Source organism: Nerophis lumbriciformis, linkage group LG19, assembly GCF_033978685.3.
Source record: "Nerophis lumbriciformis linkage group LG19, RoL_Nlum_v2.1, whole genome shotgun sequence".
Lineage (NCBI taxonomy): Eukaryota > Metazoa > Chordata > Actinopteri > Syngnathiformes > Syngnathidae > Nerophis > Nerophis lumbriciformis.
The window spans coordinates 2,880,725-2,900,824 of NC_084566.2; the positions used below are offsets into that span (position 1 = coordinate 2,880,725).

General features: G+C 39.3%; 1 protein-coding gene across 6 annotated transcripts in view; it reads right to left on the minus strand.

The window, feature by feature from the left end:
- kcnab1b (potassium voltage-gated channel subfamily A regulatory beta subunit 1b) overlaps positions 1-13,170 on the minus strand; it is a 159,317-nt gene extending 146,147 nt beyond the window's left edge. For 2 of the 6 annotated variants that reach the window (XM_072915175.1, XM_061979702.2), the window contains exon 1: positions 13,095-13,170. The gene's annotated coding sequence lies outside the window, so the exon portion shown is untranslated. Of the gene's footprint in view, positions 1-1,873; positions 2,391-8,602; positions 8,788-13,094 lie in introns of those variants that run through there. The other 4 variants (XM_072915177.1, XM_072915176.1, XM_072915178.1 and 1 more) reach the window with 3 other exon arrangements.
- Between the last annotated feature and the right edge of the window lie 6,930 nt (positions 13,171-20,100).

Consider the following 20,100-nt stretch of genomic DNA (forward strand, 5'->3'; position numbering starts at 1 on the left):
AATTCTTTAATCCTTGCTGCTTATAAAAGACAATGTATTCCTGAAAATACCTAAATAGACCAAGTCCTACTTATTATTTTTAGTAGTATTATTCTGAAGAAATCAAACATTATTGTGAACATTTCAGGCAGTAGTGGTTAGCATAGCATAGAAAAAAAACAAAAAGAAGACCAAGGCTAAAATTGCTAATATGGCTAGCGACTTCAAAGAAGTGCTGAAAATTACTAAAATCAAACAGTTATTTCTGTTTGATTATTTCTGTCAATCATGTTATCATGCAGATAAACTGTGACATTAAAGGGCAGCACGTGTTAGCTTAGCATGTAGACTTAGCTGGAATTTGGCTTGATAATTCAAACATTAGGACTGAACAACATTAATTAGCATAGCATAGCATAAAAGCCTCAAACTACTGTGTGAGAATTGTTTCAACAGCTAACTAATTCCACAAATCCACAGTCATGTGATTAGAGCCAGTAAATACTGTTTTATTTCCAAACGTCTTGCCAGTTAGGTATTAACTATGATTCCACAAATTAAACAAACAATAGTTAGCTATTAGCTTTGCTTATCTTAGCATAGCATAGAAAAAAAAAAAAAAAAAGATCAAGACTAAAATTGCTAATATGGCTAGCTAATTCAAAGAAGTGCTGAAAACTATACTAAAATCAAATAATTTAGATGCAGATACAAACTGTGACATTAAAGGCAGCACGTGTTAACTTAGCATATAGATTTAGCTGGAATTTGGCTGGATAATTCAAACGTTAGGAGAGAACAACGTTAATGAGCATAGCATAGCATAAAAGCCTCAAACTACTGTGTGAGAATTGTTAGCTAACTAATTCCACAGTCAAATGATTAACTATTAACTATGTTTTCACAAATTAAACAAACAATAGTTAGCTATTAGCTTTGATTTTCTTAGCATATATATATATATAAAAAACAAGACCAAGGCTAAAATTGCTAATATGGCTAGCTACTTCAAAGAAGTGCTGAGAGCTACTAAAATCAATTATTTTTGTTTAATTGAGTATTTCTGTCAATCATGTTATCATGCAGATGTAAACTGACATAAAAGGCAGCACGTGTTAACTTAGCACATAAACTTAGCTGGAATTTGGCTGGATAACTCAAACATTAGGACTGAACAACGTTAATTAGCATAGCATAGCATAAAAGCCTCAAACTACTATGTGAGAATTGTTACAACAGCTAACTAATCCCACAGTCATGTGAATAAACCCAATAAATACTGTTGTATTTCCAATAGTCTTGCCATTTAAGTATTAACTTTGTTTCTACAAATTAAACAATAGTTAGCTATTAGCATAGCATAGGCAGAAACTGGGTATATTGTCACGGTTAGACACATTTACAGGCAAATATGCATTTTATGTAAATGTGGAAGTATTGAGCCCTACAAAATAAGGCAGGATTTCTAAAAAGGTGCATTGCTCGCTGGAGGATCATTTAGGATGTACAGTCAACGGCGCTGCAATCATTGTTCCGTTTTCAAGCGGGCACAAATACATTCGAAAAATAAATGGATGCATAACTAACTACTCTACAGTCACAAATCCCATAAAAATAAACATTTCAGGGACAACATTGCAAATAGAGATAAACACAATCCTATTTATTGATGTATTCAATCATAACTGCAAACAAACATGTTCAGTAAAATGCCTTATTACTTATTCAAATCCACTCCATAGCTGCCACTAAATCTGTTTTCCCTTTAAAACAAGTCTTATGATGGAGGGGGAACTATGGCACTGAGAAGGAATCTACGAGGACCGTTAATCCCCATTTATTCAGAAAAATTCAAACCATGTAAAATAGAAGAGTTAATGAAGGCAAGACGTACCTGAAGAGCATCATGGCGCAGGTCACCCGAATCAAAGTACACGCAAAAGCTCCTCCAGCCGTCCTTCTTTGTCCTCTGTCTCTGCAGCCTGCTAGAGGACAGCTGCTGGGGTTTTTAGGGTGCAACATTGGTCCATGCCCACCCGCCTAAATGGGACAGCCGGCAGTGTGCACCCCTTTCGGGTTCAAAAGGCTTAATGCTGGCTGTCCTAAAAGCCTCACACAGTGCGTGGATCAGTGGCTCTCAGGCTGACAGCACACTCTTTTGGATGGTCTAGATCAGTGGTCCCCAACCACCGGTCCATGGACCGGTACCGGTCTGTGACGCATTTGCTACCGGGCCGCACAGAAACATTTAATTTATAAACTACCGCCTTTCCACCGACTTAACTTTCGCCTGTCCCACTAAACACACTGATAAGCTTGTTTATAGATATTACAACTACTTTGTTACAGTACATGGGACAAAGCACATTAATGGACATGTCAAATGTTAATGTGCTAGATTGTAGCCAAAGGCTAATATCCATCTGCAGTGCCCTGCAGGGTCATTGTATATAGCAGGGGTTCTTAACCTTTTTGACCTCAGGACACAACTTTTCTTATACAGAGGAGTTCGGGGACCACTCCAATATTAACACTGGATTAGTAATCGTACTCTTGATTTTGATCCTATTCAATAATTATATCTAACCTACTTAGTTTGCGACCTTGTCAAATGACATAAAAGCATGTGTTAATATATTATTAATTTAACAAAAAAATCTTAAGCTTAGGTCAGGCTTAAGGTACGAAGCAAATAAACAATACATTCACATACAATATGTTGTGCTAAAATAACTGAACTAAATTAGTAATACATATGTTTAACTAAACTGTCAATAAAATTAAAGTGCAAATGAAAATACAGCTTCACCGCTTTAGTCATCATTTTTGCGCTTAAGCAGTGTATCTATGACATTAGCGCCAGATTTCGTCTGTTTGTTTTGTATTGTCATTACTGCCACACGTGATGGAAAAGTGTATTACAACGGAGTACCGCTGCTGTATACGGACCACAGCTGAAAAACACTTATTACATTGTTGGGGGCGCTCGCGGCCCAACACTGGGCCGCGAGCCTATGGTTAAGAAACACTGGTATACAGTATACGCCATCAACATGCGGGGGACCATCTCTTCGCAAAGAAACACGCCGAGGGCTCCCACAACTTCAGCGTTATCGTGAGTTGATTTGACTCATTTTCTTTGCTGTTTTTATCTGCCACACATGGAAAGCCGGTTGGTGAAAATAATGCATACATTAAACCGGTCCCTGGTGGAAAAAAGGTTGGGGACCCCTGGTCTAGAACACAGGTGTCAAACTCAAGGCCCGGGGGCCAAATCTAGCCCGCCACATCATTTTAAATGGCCCGTGAAACCTGTATATAATATGCATCAATAAAGTAGTTTATCTTTCTTTCTTTTCTTTTTTTTTATTTTGACCGAAAAAAAGACATGTACTGCATGCAGTTATATATCTTTTAAACTTTTCCTATCTAATAATGCAACAGATATTATATCATCATACATTCTAAACATTTTTGGGGTAAAAACATACTGAAATATCTACGTAGCCTTATTATTTCAAAGCAAGTTATCCATCAAATTGTACACTGTAAACATGACATATACATACATTTATATATATATATATATATATATATATATATATATATATATATATATATATATATATATATATATATATATATATATATATATACTTTTTTTTTTTTTTTTTTTTTTTTAACAGCTCGGTCTTCAGAATCCTACCATAAGAAAAAAATGTAGTACCATTTTTTTACATACACTGAAAACAGCAACCATTTTTTTAATGCAAAAAAACTAACAAAAAAATGGCAGCTCAATCACCAGAATTTTACAGTAAAATAGAGTGTGACCATTTTACTGTAAATTTTATGGTAGAATTCTGCCATTTTTTTGGCCGCACAATTTTTTTTCTTACAGTGTAGGTAAAATATATATTTACAAATCAAATGCATAGGTAATGGTGTGACAATATCATGCAGCTAATCCTTATACAACATGTATGTTTCTTTTATTAATGTTATAAGCTGCCGGCGCTCTGAGGGCAGCCAAAACTGCAACGTGGCCCTCAATGGAAACGAGTTTGACACCCCTGGTCCAGACCAGTGGGTTTTTTTCACCAAGTACCACCTCAGAAAACACTTTTACCACCATAATGACCAACATTACAATACAGTAGCGTGGTAGGCCTAAGTATTCATTAAAAAACAAGGCAGGTGGTTTTACTTTAAAAGTATATGTATTTTTGTTGGCCACTGAACATCACACAGTTTAAAAAGGAGCCATATGTAATAATTTCATGTCGAGTCATCATTAAATGGCCCTGATATGTCAAAAGGCAATAATAAATCCTGGTCTTTTCCAATACTTCTATAACTGATAACAGTACCGTATTTTTCGGAGTATAAGTCGCACCGGAGTATAAGTCGCACCGGAGTATAAGTCGCAGCGGCCGAAAATGCCTAATAAAGAAGGAAAAAAACATAAGTCGCACTGGAGAATAAGTCACATTTTTTGGGGAAATGTATTTGATAAAAGCCAACACCAAGAATAGACATTTGAAAGGCAATTTAAAATAAATAAAGAATAGTGAACAACAGGCTGAATAAGTGTACGTTATATGAGGCATAAATAATCAACTGAGAACGTGCCTGGTATGTTAATGTAACATATTATGGTAAGAGGCATTCAAATAACTATAACATATAGAACATGATATACGTTTACCAAACAATCTGTCACTCCTAATCGCTAAAGCCCATGAAATCTTATACGTCTAGTCTCTTACGTGAATGAGCTAAGTAATATTATTTGATATTTTACGGTAATGTGTTAATTTCACACATAAGTCGCTCATGAGTATAAGTCGCACCACCGGCCAAACTATGAAAACAACTGCGACTTATAGTCCGAAAAATACGGTAGTTCAGCCGGGATATGCTCATTTCAAAATTGGATTTACAGCCCCGAAATATTGTTACTGTTTTCATTTCGATGCCCCGCCCTCCACCAATTAGAAAGTCAGTGAGTGTGTCACATCCAGGTTGCCAGTTACACAGCACCATCTTCGTCTAGCTACTGCCACTGGTAAAGTTACTAAACATGTCAGACCTTAGTACATCTACAAGTTACCATTCTCAACTTATTCATGACAAATCCAGGAACAAAACAAGAATTTGTATCTTGAAAGATGGAGACCATTGAAGGCGGAGAAGATTTTTTTCATCTGACGCCAACCTTGCTCATTTCCTCCTTGATGGGTAAGTCAGGCATTTACCTTTTCTTATTACTTGTAATAAATGGAAATGGACATTTGGTATGTAAACTATATTTTCCAATACAGTCTATGATCTTGTCTAACAAAGCTAGTATGTTCCTGCAACCAATGCTGAGTGTGATGGTGCTTAGCTCCTAGTGTAATGCTTAGCATGCTAGCCCGGTCAATGACACATGGACATATAGGCTAACAGGGGAAATATATGCCCGTTAGCCTATATGTCCATGTGTATTTCAACTGACAGGGCAACATATATTTTCGACAAATAAAACCTGTGTGGATATGGGTAGTGTCAGTGCCTATTTCCTTCTCAATATGCTAATACGCTGAAGAAATGAGTTCCAACATTAGCACGGCTAATTGAGGTTTCTGGTACTGTATGTGCATCAGGCACATATGGGTGGTATTTGTATAATGCATCACATGTAATGATTTTCTACTTTGTGTATTGACATGCTAGCAGGCTATAGGATTTATGTGTAACGCGGTTTTTGCGTAACGTGGGTTAGCTCACAGCATACTTGCCAACCCTCACGGATTTTCCGGGAGACTTCCGAAATTCAGCGCCTCTCCCGAAAACCTCCCGAGACAAATTTTCTCCCGAAAATCTCCCGAAATTCAGGCGGACCTGAGTGACGTGTCGACAGCCTGTTTTCACGTCCGCTTTCCCACAATATAAACAGCGTGCCTGCCCAATCACGTTATAACTGTAGAATGATCGAGGGCGAGTTCTTGGTTTCTTATGTGGGTTTATTGTTAGGCAGTTTCATTAACGTCCTCCCAGCGCGGCAACAACACACAACAGCAGTCACGTTTTCCTCTACCGTAAAACAGTTCGTCTGCCGTAAACAGCAATGTTGTGACACTCTTAAACAGGACAATACTGCCATCTACTGTACATGCATATGTGACAATAACACCTAGGGCTTTTAGAGAGTACAGTGCACAACTGCGCACACAACAAGGAGATGAAGCAGAATGCATCATCAGAGAGGGTGTTCAGCATGGTTAGAAAAATAGTGACAGAGAATAGAACAAGGATGGACAATTCAACCCTTAACTCAACAATGAGTAGATGAGTGTTATGTGTGTGTATATGTGTAAATAAATGAACACTGAAAGTCAAGTATTTCTCTTATTTATATATATATATATATATATATATATATATATATATATATATATATATATATATATATATATATATATATATATATATATATATATATATATGAAATACTTGACTTGGTGAATTCTAGCTGTAAATATACTCCTCCCCTCTTAACCACGCCTCCGCCCCACCCACGCCCCCCACCCACAACCTCCCGAAATCGGAGGTCTCAAGGTTGGCAAGTATGGCTCACAGAATTGCACACTGAAAGATGGTGGCGTGCGTACATGGAAGAGAATGCAGCGCGTCAGGTTGGATATGCAACATGGGGTTATGCTGAACGAAATGTGGCGGTCATTTTACTGTTGGCCTGAGCAATATATTATATATTATTTATAATTATTTAGATGGTGGTCCGTGCGGTCAAACTAGAGATTTTAACAGGGTAATGCCAACAATCTGTCCCAACTCCCGACTATAATATTGCTGCGTAACTTTACAAATATATTTGGCTAATGGACATCAGTAAAAGGTGGCATAAATACTTGGTAAACAATCTTGCAAGAAGCATAAACAAGAGAAACTTACAGCGCAGGACTCGTCGATTGCCATTTGAAGTTCATTGGAGTCGGATTCGTATCTGGCAACCTCAGTCATAGAGAGAGGGAGGGGACTACAGAATTTTGACCGTGATTGCAGTACCATTTCTGGCCACATTCCTACATATGGCACCTTTAAACAGTCACACTGTGTTGGAATATTTAAATGACATACCACTAGATGCAGCCCACGTACCACCGTTTGAGAATCACTGTTCTTGAATATGTTTATTCATGCTGGTGCATCTTCAAACACAGCGCTATAGGTTTGGAATGACGTGCACATTGTATAACAATCATTCCCACAGAAAAAGTACAACTACCGTATTTTCCGCACTATAAGGCGCACCTAAAAACCACAAATTTTCTCAAAAGCTAACAGTGCGCCTTATAACCCGGTGCGCTTTATTACGATTCATTTTCATAAAGTTTCGATCTCGCAACTTCGGTAAACAGCCGCCATCTTTTTTCCCGGTAGAACAGGAAGCGCTTCTTCTTCTACGCAAGCAACCGCCAAGGTAAGCACCCGCCCCCATAGAACAGGAAGCGCTTCTTCTTCTACTGTAAGCTACCGCCCGCCCCCGGAAGAAGAAGAAAAAACGCGCGGATATCACCGTACGTTTCATTTCCTGTTTACATCTGTAAAGACCACAAAATGGCTCCTACTAAGCGAAAAGGATCCGGTTCATAAAAAGACGCAATCTCTCCATCCGCACACGGATTACTACCGTATTTCACAGCAACTGATATTCCTGTGAACTGCACTGTGGAACGGGAGCACGTACGGTGAATATTCGTACCACAGGGAATGAGAAGTCATCCTTCACTGTGGTTCTAGCTTGCCATGCTAACTTCCACCCATGGTGATATTCAAAAGGAAGACCTTGCCAAAAGAGACCTTTCCAGCCGGCGTCATCATAAAAGCTAACTCGAAGGGATGGATGGATGAAGAAAAGATGAGCGAGTGGTTAAGGGAAGTTTACGCGAAGAGGCCGGGTGGCTTTTTTCACACAGCTCCGAAGGCGAACACACCTTCACTAAGACGGGCAGACAGCGCCGGACGACATACGCCAACATTTGCCAGTGGATCGTAAATGCCTGGGCAGATATTTCGGTCACAACTGTGGTCCGAGCTTTCCGGAAGGCAGGATTCACAGAACAACAGCGACACTGACTCCCGATGACTTCGACGAGACGGAACCGGCCATTTTGGATACCACGCTTGCGCAACTTTTCAATTCGGACACCGAAGACGAAGAATTCGAAGGATTTACGAATGAAGAATAACTTCAGAAGGTGAGCGCTATGTTTATTTTGTGTGTTGTGACATTAACGTTCGAGCAACATTATGTTACTATTGCTCTACACCATTTTGAATTTTACTATGTTTGTGATTGCACATTTGCGTACATTTTGGGACAGAGTTGTTAGAACGCTGGTTTTCAATATATTATTAAAGTTTGACTGAACTATCTGACTGTTTTTTTGACATTCACTTTAGCGCAGCGTTTTTTTGACATTCACTTTAGCGCAGCGTAGGCGCGGCTTATAGTCCGGGGCGGCTTATTGGTGGACAAAATTATGAAATATGTAATTCATAGAAGGTGCGGCTAATAATCCGGTGCGCCTTATAGTGCGGAAAATACGGTACTCACCGATTTATTTTGCTCCACATGCCATTTACGTTAGTATCTGCCTGGTAAAATCCATCCATCCATCACTACCACTTGTTCCTTTCAGGGTCGCGGAGGGTGCTGGAGACTATCTCAGCTGCATTCGGGCAGAAGGCGGGGTACACCCTGGGCAAGTCGCCACCTCATCGCAGGGCCAACACAGATGCCTGGTAAAATCAGTTTACATAATGAAGATGTATGTATGTTATTATTGTGTTGCTCATATGGTCCAAACTATGGGATAGGGATATTCACCTCGATTAAGGTTCGGCAACCCCAAATGTTGAAAGAGCCATGTTGACAAAAAATGTAAAAATAAAAAAATCTGTCTGGAGCCGCAATAAATCTAAAGTCTTACAAAAGTGTCATAATGAAGGCAACACATGATGTAAGTGTCAATATTAGCCTACTATCAAAGGCTGATGCAAATCTTCGTTGACAGAAATGTTGTATTTTAATTTTCATTCTACACATTTTTGCAACGTTGGAAATCATTAGTAAAATGGAGGCTGCTCACAGGATGAGATAACTTCTGGAAATGACTGACTTAGAATGGCCAAAGGTATAGATGTGTGTGTACAAGTTAAAAGGAAACGGCAGGCTGTCTTATTCTAATGGATTTATTACAATCTTTGCGAGCTGGGTAACGTTTGCTGTGGTCTGGAACAACATGGCACACAAACTATAAGAAATGCAGCCAATATTACATACAGAATGTGTCATGAGACATGCAAGTATACATTAAATACACAGAGGAAATTAAGGAAATTAAATGAGCTCAAATATACCTATAAACGAGGCATAATGATGCAATATGTACATACAGCTAGCCTAAATAGCATGTTAGCATCGATAAGCTTGCCGTTATGCACTGACCAAATATGCCTGATTAGCACTCCACACAAGTCAATAACATCAACAAAGCTCACCATTGTGCATTCACGCCATACTTGCCAACCTTGAGACCTCCGATTTCGGGAGGTGGGGGTGGGGGGCGGGGGCGTGGCTAAGAGGGGAGGAGTATATTTACAGCTAGAATTTACCAAGTCAAGTATTTCATATATATATATATATATATATATATACACATATATACATATATATATATATATATATATATATATATATATATAAGAAATACTTGACTTTCAGTGAATTCTAGCTATATATATATATATATATATATATATATATATATATATATATATATATATATATATATATATATATATATAAAAGAAATACTTGAATTTCAGTGTTCATTTATTTACACATATACACACACATAACACTCATCTACTCATTGTTGAGTTAAGGGTTGAATTGTCCATCCTTGTTCTATTCTCTGTCACTATTTTTCTAACCATGCTGAACACCCTTTCGCAGGTACCCAGAAAGGTTTCGAGTACCACCAAAAAAACTGAATCTCCTGAAGACAGTATAAAAACTTGTGTTAAAGGTGTACAAATACTGTTTGTATAATAAGCATGTTATTGTTTACAAATGAGGGTTAAGAGTTCAATACTAAAAAAAAAGAAAAGAATGTGGCTTAAGTACAGTTTTTTAATTGAGCTGCTGCATTTTTTGGTTGGTTTGTTTATTTATTTTGAGAAACTTCTCCATTTCTAAAAGGGGAGGAATGTTATAGAGTGATCTATGTTTGTCTGTTGCCATCTCCTGGTGAATGTTGGCTATAGCGTAATGGGGTTACTTTTTGGTTGGCCAACGATTTACGTGGTGTTGCGCACCTGACGTCAAGTGTGTGAGTCTATTCTGAAGTCTACAGTAAAGAGACGTACTTCATCACCTCGCCTGGTTATTGCCTCCAACTCAATATATTACAACAACATTGCTGTTTACGGCAGACGAACTGCTTTACAGTACAATAAAACATGACTGCTGTTGTTGTGTGTTGTTACCGCGCTGGGAGGACATTAATGAAACTGGCTAACAATAAACCCACATAAGAAACCAAGAACTCGCCCTCCATCATTCTACAGTTATAACGTGTGTTGTGGGAAAGCGGACGTGAATACAGGCTGTTGACACGTCACTCAGGTCCGCATGGAGCTGGAGGGGGCGTGGCTTCCAGCTCCGCCTAAATTTCGGAAGATTTTCGGGAGAAAATTTGTCCCGGGAGGTTTTCGGGAGAGGCTCTGAATTTCGGGAGTCTCCCGGAAAATCCGGGAGGGTTGGCAAGTATGATTCACGCACAACATAAAAAGTTTGGTGGTCAAAATGAGACAAAGAAGAAGGGGCATAAAACATGTCTTTCTGTGGCAGCATTGGAGAAAGTTGTACATGTAAACAAACTACGATGAGTTCAAGAATTGCTTAAATTAGTAGGACAAATCGGCATTCTCCAAATACTCATCAGTGAAGCATGTATAACATAAACAGTGGGATTTCTAACAATTAGGAAAATTTGTGTCATGTTGTCTTCCTACAGAAAATATATTAAAACAAAACTTGTTTTTTTCCTCATCTTTTTTCATTTTCACACATCTCTGAAAGAGGTGCAGGGAGCCACTAGGGCGGCGCTAAAGAGCCGCATGACCGAGAATGGTTTCGGGAGCTACATTTCCAGGAATCTAAGGACCGAAGAAATAAAACTATTAGTCTTAATTTGTATATTCCTGAAAACCTGCGTCCTCAACAGTTGACACTTGATTTTGGTCAAACTATTTGGTCTGAGTTACAGGAATGCTCTGCCTTCTGCAAAAAAAGCTAGTCAAAGATCATCTAAGATGACAGCACTCGTGTTTTTTAGAATCTGCTGCAAAAAAAGTAAGGGTTTTAAGTTCATACGTTTTTTTTCAACTGAACTCACAGGTCACCTGGTGAATAACCCTGCTCTATGGTTATAATCTGACCATGTGACATTCCCCCAATACGCTTCTGGATCATCCCAATGCTGTCTGGCGAACTTCAGACGGGCCTGGACATGTACTGTCTGGCATTGCAGGATTTGAGTCCTTGGCGGTGTAGTGTGCTACTGATGCTAACCTACTCAGTGGCCTAGTGGTTAGAGTGTCAGCCCTGAGATCGATAGGTTGTGAGTTCAAACCCCGGCCGAGTCATACCAAAGACTATAAAAATGAGACCCATTACCTCCCTGCTTGGCACTCTGCATCAAGGGTTGGAATTGGGGGTTAAATCACCAAAAAAGATTCCCGGGCGCGGACATCGCTGCTGCTCACTGCTCCCCTCACCTCCCAGGGGGTGATCAAGGGTGATGGGTCAAATGCAGACAATAATTTCGCCACACCTAGTGTGTATGTGACAATCATTGGTACTTTAACTTTGGTACTTTGGTCCCAGCTCTCTGCAGGTCATTCACTAGGTCCCCCCATGTGATTCTAGGATTGTTGTAATCATTTTGACCCCACGGGGTGAGATCTTGCTTGGAGCTCCAGATCGAAGTAGATTATCAGTGGACTTGTATGCAACGTTCCCTCTAAGGTGCGCGCCTGTGCAATTGCGCACTGCTCAAGCATTTTCTGCGCACAGCAAATATATGCCGCGCACCAAATCAAATCCTATCTGAATTCTAAACAAAATAAACACATTTATTCTGTGTAATTTTGCAATGCAACTTTGAGTGACAGTGACAACAAGCGGCCCTAACGGTGTTCGTCAACACCGTTCAATTGAACACCGTTCAATTATTGTAACGTTTATCGAGATGCTTCGAGGACAGGAATTATATTGATCACTTTATTGAGCAAAACTGTTTATATTCAGCCATAACCACACCAAAAACATGAGTAAAACACTTCTATCTGGAAAAACTAGTCATTTTCTGCTGTACAAACCAGGCCAAAAGCAACTTGTCATCTGTCACCAACAGCATACCACTAAGCCACTGGTGCGTTTATGGCCAAACAAAAAGTCGGACAACTCAAACACCACACAAAGTTACACTATGACTCCTCAGTCATACGTGTGCTTATTCTACTGTCATTTATTATTAATGTTAATTTATTTATATTAATCATGGAATGCTGTTACTAGAGAAAGTTACAGGAATGCACACTTCATCTTATGCTTACATTTCATTGTGCAACATGAGGATGTTTAAGGGGAACTAAATGTGATCTCTGAAAGGGGTACCAATGATTTCCAAAGCAGGACCCCCACCCAGACATATTGTACAATACTAATCCATAGCTTATTAAAAACAAGATTTCTTTTATTTTCATTACAAGCGGGCCAAATCACTAATATTACAAAATAATCTCATGAAAATGACTCCTCTCATTTGAGTGTTATAATAAAAGATTGGTTTGAGACAGGTGTGCTGCTGCCTGCTGGTATTGCCACGTGTGATGTTGCTCACATGTGCTCCACTGAATGCTCAGGGAGTTTTTGTGTTTGCTCACACACATGAACAATTAGAGGGAACATTGCTTGTATGTCTTCCATTTTCTAATAATTGCTCCCACAGTTGATTTCTTCACACCAAGCTGCTTACCAATTGCAGATTCAGTCTTCCCAGCCTGGTGAAGGTCTACAATGTTATCAGCTCTTTGGTCTTGGCCATAGTGGAGTTTGGAGTGTGACTGTTAGAGGTTGTGGACAGGTGTCTTTTGTACTGGTAACCAGGCCAAACAGGTGCCATTAATACAGGTAACGAGTGGAGGACAGAGGAGCCTCTGAAAGAAGAAGTTACAGGTCTGTGAAAGCCAGAAATCTTGCTTGTTTGTAGATGACCAGTTACTTGTTTTACAGAGGAATTGACCAATTAATTAATAAAAAAATCCTACAATGTGATTTCCTGGATTATTTCCCCCCATTCTGTCTCTCATAGTTGAAATGTACCTAGGATGGAAATTACAGGCCTCTCTCATCTTTTTAAGCGGGAGAACTTGCACATTTGGTGGCTGACTAAATAAAAAAAACAAAACTAGTGAAGTTGTCACGTTGTGTAAATGGTAAATAAAAACAGAATACAATGATTTGCAAATCCTTTTCAACCTATATTCAATTGAATAGACTGCAACGACAAGATATTTAATGTTCGAACTGGTAAACTTTGTTATTTTTTTGCAAATATTAGCTCATTTGGAATTTGATGCTTGCAACATGTTTCAAAAAAGCTGGCACAAGCGGCAAAAAAGACTGAGAAAGTTGAGGAATTCTCATCAAACACTTATTTGGAACATTCTACGGGTGAACATGCTAATTGGGTGGGTGCCATGTTTGGGTATAAAAGCAGCTTCCATGAAATGCTCAGTCATTCACAAACAAGGATGGGGCGAGGGTCACCACTTTGTCAACAAAGGCGTGAGCAAATTGTCCAACAGTTTAAGAACAACATTTCTCAACCAGCTATTGCAAGGAATGTAGTGATTTCACCATCTACGGTCCGTAATATCATCAAAAGTTTCAGAAAATCTGGAGAAATCACTGCACGTAAGCGATGATATTACGGACCTTCGATCCCTCAGGTGGTACTGCATCAAAAAGCGACATCAGTGTGTAAAGGATATCACCACATGGGCTCAGGAACACTTCAGAAAACCACTGTCAGGAACTAGAGTTGGTTGCTAAATCTGTAAGTGCAAGTTAAAACTCTACCATGCAAAGCCAAAGCCATTTATCAACAACACCCAGAAACGCTGCCGGCTTCGCTGGGCCTGAGCTCATCTAAGATGGACTAATGCAAAGTGGAAAAGTGTTCTATGGTCTGACGAGTACACATTTCCAATTGCTTTTGGAAACTGTGGACATTGTGTTCTCCGGATCAAAGAGGAAAAGAACCATCCGGACTGTTATAGGCGCAAAGTTGAAAAGCCAGCATCTGTGATGGTATGGGGGTGTATTAGTGCCCAAGACATGGATAACCTACACATCTGTGAAGGCGCCATTAATGCTGAAAGGTACATACAGATTTTGAAACAACATATGTTGCAGCAACGATATCATGGACGCCCCTGCTTATTTTAGCAAGACAATGCCAAGCCACGTGTTACAACAGCGTGGCTTCATAGTAAAAGAGTGCGGGTACTAGACTGGCCTGCCTGTAGTCCAGACCTGTCTCCCATTGAAAATGTGTGGCGCATTATGAAGCCTAAAATACCTCAACAGAGACCCCGGAGTGTTGAACAAATTAAGCTGTACATCAAGCAAGAATGGGAAATAATTCCACTTCAAGAATGTGTCTTCTAAGTTCCCAAACGTTTATTGAGTGTTGTTAAAAGGAAAGGCCATGTAACACAGTGGTAAAAATGCCCCTGTGACAACTTTTTTGCAATGTGTTGCTGCCTAAGATGGATGATTGTTTGCAAAAAAAAAAATGAAGTTTCTCAGTGTGAACATGAAATATCTTGTCTTTGCAGTCTATTCAATTGAATATAAGTTGAAAAGGATTTGCAAATCATTGATTTTTTAATTTATTTATTTACCATTTACACAACGTGCCAACTTCACTGGTTTTGGGTTTTGTATTTTTTTCGCCCCGCTGTATTTCCATACTGATGAGATAATCTGACATCATGCACGATGACAACGCTGTGTCATGTTACAGGGCTGTTTACCTGGTCATAAGAGGAAATAGAGCATGTCAAAACACACACCAACGCTCAGTCTGAGTGTGCACCATACCTGTGAGGTCACCTTTATTCTTAGTTGACGGACAAAGGAAGAATCTGTCTGAGCTTCTGGTGGCTCCAGCGAGACAACTGGGAGGAAAGCCAATTAGAGCCAGGGGGATATTTTTGTCCAAAATATTACCATACATCTGTTGAAGGCTGTGTTTGGTATAAAAAAAGAAAAGAAAACAGATTCAAGTTGCAGCTGAGGGCAAAATGTGATCCATTTATGCTGTGGTAATATTACCTGAAAGCAAGTAGAGTGTATAATCGCACTCACGCAATAGTATGCATGTGGAATAAACTTCAGATACTAAATGTGGTGTGTCATAATAATAGAAATAACTGAATACATAAATGATTAACACTAATCAGTATTAGATTGCATATTTAATAAGATAAATAGAAACATTTACACATCTAAATAAATCCATGTTAACAGTAAAAAAATATATGTTATATTTTGATGTATTTACAGTGGGGCAAAAAAGTATTTAGTCAGCCACCAATTGTGCAAGTTCTCCCACTTAAAATGATGACAGAGGTCTGTAATTTTCATCATAGGTACACTTCAACTGTGAGAGACAGATTGTGAAAAAAAAATCCAAGAATTCACATTGTAGGAATTTTAAAGAATTTATTTGTAAATTATGGTGGAAAATAAGTATTTGGTCAATAACAAAAATTCAACTCAATACCTTGTAATATAACCTTTGTTGGCAATAACAGAGGTCAAACGATTACTATAGGTCTTCACCAGGTTTGCACACACAGTAGCTGGTATTTTGGCCCATTCCTCCATGCAGATCTTCTCGAGAGCAGTGATGTTTTGGGGCTGTCGCCGAGCAACACGGACTTTCAACTCCCTCCACAGATTTTCTATGGGGTTGAGGTCTGGAGACTGGCTAGGCCACTCCAGGACTTTCAAATGCTTCTTACGGAGCCACTCCTTCGTTGCCCGGGCGGTGTGTTTGGGATCATAGTCATGCTGGAAGACTCTGCCATGTTTCATCTTCAAAGCTCTCACTGATGGAAGGAGGTTTTGGCTCAAAATCTCACGATACATGGCCCCATTCATTCTTTCCTTAACACAGATCAGTCGGCCTGTCCCTTTAGAAGAAAAACAGCCCCAAAGCATGATGTTTCCACCCCCATGCTTCACGGTAGGTATGGTGTTCTTGGGATGCAACTCAGTATTCTTCTTCCTCCAAACACGACGAGTTGAGTTTATACCAAAAAGTTCTATTTTGGTTTCATCTGACCACATGACATTCTCCCAATCCTCTGCTGTATCATCCATGTGCTCTCTGGCAAACTTCAGAAGGGCCTGGACATGCACTGGCTTAAGCAGGGGGACACGTCTGGCACTGCAGGATTTGATTCCCTGTCGGCGTAGTGTGTTACTGATGGTAACCTTTGTTACTTTGGTCCCAGCTCTCTGCAGGTCATTCACCAGGTCCCCCCGTGTGGTTCTGGGATTTTTGCTCACCGTTCTCCCGTTCTCATGATCATTTTGACCCCACGGGATGAGATCTTGCGTGGAGCCCCAGATCGAGGGAGATTATCAATGGTCTTGTATGTCTTCCATTTTCTGATAATTGCTCCCACAGTTGATTTTTTCACACCAAGCTGCTTGCCTATTGTAGATTCACTCTTCACAGTCTGGTGCAGGTCTACAATTATTTTCCTGGTGTCCTTTGACAGCTCTTTGGTCTTGACCATAGTGGAGTTTGGAGTCTGACTGTTTGAGGTTGTGGACAGGTGTCTTTTATACAGATAACGAGTTCAAACAGGTGCCATTAACGCAGGTAACGAGTGGAGGACAGAAGAGCTTCTTAAAGAAGAAGTTACAGGTCTGTGAGAGCCAGAGATCTTCCTTGTTTGAAGTGACCAAATACTTATTTTCCACCATAATTTACAAATCAATTCTTTAAAATTCCTACAATGTCAATTCCTGGATTTTTTTTTCACATTCTGTCTCTCACAGTTGAAGTGTACCTATGATGAAAATTACAGACCTCTGTCATCATTTTAAGTGGGAGAACTTGCACAATTGGTGGCTGACTAAATACTTTTTTGCCCCACTGTATGTATAATTATATATATAATTTGTTTAGGCTAAACAAAGAAATACCATAACCTACTGGATTAAATATCAAAACGCTCATAGCTAATACTGTTTTTTGTACTTGGCCGCCCTCTAGCGGAATCAAAAAAGTATTACCGCATGTTCACAACATAAGGCAACAAAGTGGGAGAGCAGACATGACAAAATAAAGAAAGAAAATAAGAGAAATTTTAAAAAACGATTTAACCTTCACTTAGTCAGTCCAGCTGATTGAGTGCTTGTTTCCTCGCCAAATGGCGTGACGTCACGTACAAGAAAAGTATCGAAACCTTGTGCCGTTTGATTTTTCGGGAATGGATACCCGGTAGTACCTATGGAAGTCATTCGGTACCTATGAAAGTACCGAGTTCGTTACCTATTCTAACTCCTAATAGTATGAATTTTTGTGTTTTAATGATAAAAGAAAGCACATTTTGTTGTCTTTGACCCAAACAAGCCACTCTTTAAACTGAAAACCAAGTGATGACCCTGCATGAACTGACAGATGTTTAACATGAACATGGTCTTGTCACTTTAAACATGATGATATAATAATCAACGGCTGTACAGCTTAATGTAGAGTAGGGTTGTCCAGATACCAATATTTTGGTACCGGTACCAAAATGTATTTTGATACTTTTCAATACTTTTGTAAATAAAGGGGACCACAAAAAATTGCATTATTGGCTTTATTTTAACAAAAAATCTTAGGGTACATTAAACATATGTTTATTATTGCAATTTAGTCCTTAAATAAAATAGTGAACATACTAGACAACTTGTCTTTTAGTAGTAAGTAAACAAACAAAGGCTCCTAATTAGTCTGCTGACGTATGCAGTAACATATTGTGTCATTTATCATTCTATTATTTTGTCAACATTATGAGGGACAAACTGTAAAAAAATGTTATTAATCTACTTGTTCATTTACTGTTAATATCTGCTTATTTTCTGTTTCAACATGTTCTATGTACACTTCTGTTAAAATGTAACAATCACTTATTCTTCTGTTGTTTGATACTTTACATTAGTTTTGGATGATACCACAAATTTAGGTATCGATCTGATACCAAGTAGTTACAGGATCATACATTGGTCATATTCAAAGTCCTCATGTGTCCAGGGACGTATTTCCTGAGTTTATAAACATAATATGAATTTAAAAAAAGAAAAAAGATTTTGTGACGATAACAAATATTGATGTAATCATAGTAGTATCGACTAGATATACTATTGTACTTGGTAACATTACAGTGGATGTCAGGTGTAGATCCACCCATGGCGTTTGTTTACATTGTGCCGCCGGTGTGTAGTGAAGCATGTTTAGCTATTCCTCGTCCTCCAGTGAGGAATAGCTAAATAGTTTCTTCAAAGGTATTGGAAGAAAGGTACTTTATTTGTCGCCATGGAGGATTAGTGGTTTAGAAGTAGCGAGAACAGATGGACATTAGCCGCTAACTAGCTAGCCATGTTTTAAAGCACCTCTTCCTGAGGGTGTTTCAGTGTTATAACTTCACCTTTATCTTTAGTTTTTAAGCCAAAATGCGTTCGTTCTCCCTTTTCTGTCTGCACACTGTGTCTGCTTGTAAGTACTACGTGTGTGTGCGCTTTCGAACATGCTCCTCTGCTCGTAAACCCATCATGACGTGACGACTGCACGCCGTCATGCCCGTTATAAAAATAAAAAATAAATAAATTGGAAACCGGTACTTTTCAAACAGAGTATAGTATCGTTTTTGATTCATTAGTCCTGCGATACTATTCTAGTACCGGTATACCGTACAACCCTATTGTAGAGTTAATAGCTCAGAGCCATGGCCACTGAGGCGATGTCATGTCATCCAACCACCTGACTTCTTTCCTCAAATCAAATAACCGTGGACTCCAGTCGACCTTTACTCGCACTTCTCCTTTTCTTCGTGCCAGTTGAATCTACACTCTGAGGAGGAAGTAAAAGTCAGTTTCGCTATGTTGCAGAAAGCTACCGCAACACAGGAAGTGGCCTGTTATGGTTTCCTCCCTGCTAGAGCTGTGGCTGACAGTCTACAGCTGTGGTTTCCAACCACCGGACCAGGGACAGGTACCGGTCCATGACCTTTATGCTACCGGGCCGCACAGAAACACTAAATAATTGCTCAACGACAGCATTTCCTCCGACTTAACTTGTTCATGTCCCTCTCGAGTCTAGACACTTGTTCATAGATGTATAATAATAGAAAGTCTTTGTTATGTATTTGTTACATGGGACTATGGTTGTACGGTATACCAGTACTAGTATAGTATCTTGGTTAATGAATCAAAAACAGTACTATACTCTGTTTAAAAAGTACCGGTTCGCCATATTTTTTTTATACAGGCATGACGGCGCGTCATCGTCACGTCGTGACATTTCTGGTTCTACGAGCAGAGGAGCATGTTCGGCAGCGCACACACACAGAGTCCTTACAAGCAGACACAGTGTGTAGAAAGAAAAGGGAGAATGGACGCATTTTGGCTTAAAAACTAAAGATAAAGGTGAAGTTATAACACTGAAACGCCCTCAGGAAGAGGGGCTTTAAGGCATGGCTAGCGAGCTAGCGGCTAATGTCCATCCATCGACAAATAAAGTGAGTTTCTTACAAGTATCATCCCTGCAGGACGAGGAATAGCTAAACATGCTTCACTACACACCGTAGGAGGATACAATAGCTCACCGGCGTCACAATGTAAACAAATACCATGGGTGGATCTACACCTGACATCCACTGTAATGATATCAAGTACAAGAGCGTATCTAGTCG